The 3,586-nt window shown below is 42.8% G+C and overlaps 1 pseudogene; it reads left to right on the top strand.

Annotated features, from left to right (window-relative positions):
• Positions 1–2,366: 2,366 nt before the first annotated feature.
• LOC146829108 (non-histone chromosomal protein HMG-17 pseudogene) lies at positions 2,367–2,683 on the top strand (annotated as a pseudogene).
• Positions 2,684–3,586: the final 903 nt, after the last annotated feature.

Below are 3,586 nucleotides of genomic sequence, written 5' to 3'. Positions count from 1 at the left end.
CCGGGCACAGAAAGTCCATTCAAAATGGTCCTAATTTTCTCCTCAAATGCAAGAGCCAGAGAATCGCACAGATCTTGAGAAGCCGGAATGGTAGAGACTGTGCAGGATGGATTGGATAAGTTGTTAACCAACTTGAATAGGGTCTGCGATTTATTAGTGGCCTTCCCCAAGGTGTCTTCTAAGAACTTTGCTTTGGCACTTCTTATCTGTGTCTTGTATACCTGCAAGGCCATTTTATATGCTACCCTATCCGACTCCTTATATCCTCTCCTCCAAGTGCGCTCAGCCTGTTTACAGCAGATCTTGAGCATCATTAAACCACGCATTAGCTCCTCTAGGTCTATCCCTCACCTTCCGCAGAGGGGCCAGCTCATCAAGAGATGTCGAAATCTGCTGACAGAGGGCAGCATAGCTCTTATCCACGCTATCCTCTACCACAAAGCCCCTAGGCAAAAGAGTGGGGCGAACCGGCTCCCTTAAAAGGCGACCCCAATGGCGATTAAGTTTAAAGCCACTTGAGTTGTTTGGCTTTATCGGGGCGGGTAGGACAATGGACAACTTGATCAATGAGTGATCTGTCCAACACTGCTCCATGACCTCCTTCACTACGACCAATTCCCTCTCAGCAAAGACCAGGTCTAGCGTGTGCCCCTTAACATGAGTGGGTAATAGGACCAGCTGTATAAGTTGAATATTACTACACGCTTGACAAAGCTCTCTGTAGGCCAGATCTTGAGGGCCAGAGGGCCAGAGGTTAAAGTCTCCCAATACTAAAAATTTAGCATGAGAGTTTGAAAGGTCGTAAATCAAATCAACCAATGACTGAAGGGAAGATATGGTCGAGGAAGGAGGTCTGTAGCATAGCAGCCCTGCAATCAAGGTACCGCCCTGGACCAAGATAGAAAAGCCCATGAGCTCAAACCCTGACACTTCTTTAATTGCCAATTCTACAAGGGAAATAGATTCTTTAAAAATAAAGCCGATTCCACCCCCCCTACCAGAAACTCGAGGAGTATGTCTTATAAGATAGCCTGGTGTACAGGCCCAACCAAGTTCCAGCCCACAATCCATCGTAGTCCATGTTTCGGTCACAAATAATATATCCAAATGTAAGGATTCTATTAAAAGTGCTATCTCAGCATGGTGCTTAACGAGGGAGCGAACATTCAGTAAACCACAGGAAAGAATCCCTTGGGATAATGGACATATCCAATGTTGAGCGCCATCCCCCGTATGGTACGATAAGTTATTACAGCCCTCGCGGTTATCTACCAAGTGAGTGGTAGCGGTCACCCCGGGAGCACCTGGGACGCGAACGGGCGCAAACGGGCTTACCTCTGGCGCACCTCCGGCGCGTCTACGGCGCGTCTGCTGCGCGCATCCGCTGCGCGCCTGCTCACCCATACCTATTTATGATATAAACTGTGCCCCTATTTGCTGTCCCAACAAACGCCAGATGATTAGAGGAAAAAACAGCAGCGCAAATACCTACAGCGCAAATTTAAAATAGTATGCCCGAAAGTATACTAATGCTAATAAAAGCTGTCCAGCAATGTTCGTGATGGCGAAAGATCTCTCCATTCGATATTCAAACCTGCAGCTGCAATATCATATCGAAACTTTTAAGAATAAGAAAAGAACGTTCTAAACTAAAACTTATTTTTCTTCCTAACAGTACTTAATGCACCAAACTCATGAGTTTTCTTTTTTTCAAAATGTCTACAAGAACCATTACTGCTGATCCTCCCAAAAGAGTAGCGCCGGGAGTGCATTTTGGTCAGGAAACAAGAATGACCAATTACAGGAGACACAGAGCTATAATTATTTCTTTCTTAACCAGTGTAACAGAGGGCTTGATTTAGAGCGTGGCAGATGGTTTATTTACTTCCTTACAAATCCTTGTTACAAATGCCTCAGGAAACGATACGCCCATAATACGGTGGACAGGATACCTGTCACATTTATGATAGAGCAATCGGTTCACCAAACTCTAAATCAGGCCAAAAATGTTTAATATACAAATAATGAGCCTATATGAATTGGACATTCTGTTACTTCGTATTAATTCAATAAAAATCCAACAAAAGTCAAATACTGCAAAACTTCGAAGCGAGTTATAGAACTAATTATTCAGACCTGCTTTATCATTACTGGAACAAACGTCCTCATTACTGACTGGGGATGAATGTTTCATTGTTCAGCATTCCATCCATCACTTGTCCCTTTGGCTCATTACAAGTTGGGCACACTATGGTGGGGTTTGTACGAAACAGGGGACCTTATTACAAGATATGGGCTAAATTTTGATCACTGTGCAAACAAAAGCTGGGATTGGAATTACACGTATATATTAGTTATTCGCAACCATGCCCAAGAGAAAGGCTGACGGAGATGCGAAGGCATCCAAGGTGAAATACGGGCCCCAGAGAAGATCGGCGCAGTTGTCGGCGAACCCTGCCACACCAAAAGGCGAGCCCAAACCTAAAAAAAGCGGCCGCAAAGAAGACCGAAAAAGAGCTAAAAAGGCAAGAATGGTAAGGACTGCAAAGAAGCAAACAACCAAGCAGAAAACGGCGATGCTAAATCTGATCAGGCACAGAAAGCTGAAGGAGCTGGAGATGCAAAGTGAAATGTGTGACTTTTTGAGAATTGTGTACTTCTGGTGACTGTACATTTTGAAATACTAGTTTTTATCAGGTTTTATAAAATGCAGATTTTTAAAAAACTTTTTTTAAGCTATGTTAGCACATACAGCTTTGTTTGTGGGAGGGACTAAATGTTCTGTCATTAACTGTTCAAACAGAACTTGAAGTTCAAAGGTCCTTTTTTCCAGAGGAGCAAAAGAAGATCTCTATGTCAATATCTGAATGGTACAAGAATGCATTTTTACATTGTTGCTATGAGTGAATAGTTTGTGGCATTCAGTACCATATTCAATCTAATCTGCAGTGCCCCATTGGCAAATTTCCCCTCCGTTTATCTGTAGACTTACTCCTGTATAACTTGGGCAGCTACTTAAGAAAAAAACATGTGACTACTTGTCTACTAGGCATTAGTTGCGGTTTCTGGGTGAGAGTGAGCACGACTGCATCAAGGCTCAAACGTGTTTGTAACCTGAAGGCAACATGAATTTTATCTTCTGACTTAATTCTGCGGTTTTAAACGTTCTTTAGGGTAGGCTTGTGAACTGTGCTTAAGAACAACATAAATGTGAATTGTCCACCCTCACTCTATTCTTTCCCTTTTCAAAAAGATTTTATATCTATTGGTGTTATAGTAAATTTGTTTGCAGGTCCACTTGGGAAAGGACGGTGGGGTGCTGAGTTGTAATGTAGTATATTTTAACACAACACGGGCACCCAAGAAAGGTCGACCAGGGACCCTGGGAAAATAAATATTTTAAAAGACTCGATCAGTACTATATTGAAGGGACTTGTCCAGCCGGACAGAGGTCAATTATTTACTTGTACTTCAATAAGCAAACATTGATACATAAATGCACAAAGTGGGACACAAGCCTGTGTCCTGTATCAACAATGGAATTTGTGCAAAACAGAAAGAAGAACAACGTAGGCTCAGGCAGAGA

The sequence above is a fragment of the Triturus cristatus genome, chromosome 5_2 (assembly GCF_964204655.1).
Source record: "Triturus cristatus chromosome 5_2, aTriCri1.1, whole genome shotgun sequence".
In the NCBI taxonomy this organism is placed as follows: Eukaryota; Metazoa; Chordata; class Amphibia; order Caudata; family Salamandridae; genus Triturus; species Triturus cristatus.
The sequence above is the reverse complement of the archived record's forward strand: the minus strand, read 5'-3'. Positions and strand labels throughout refer to the sequence as shown.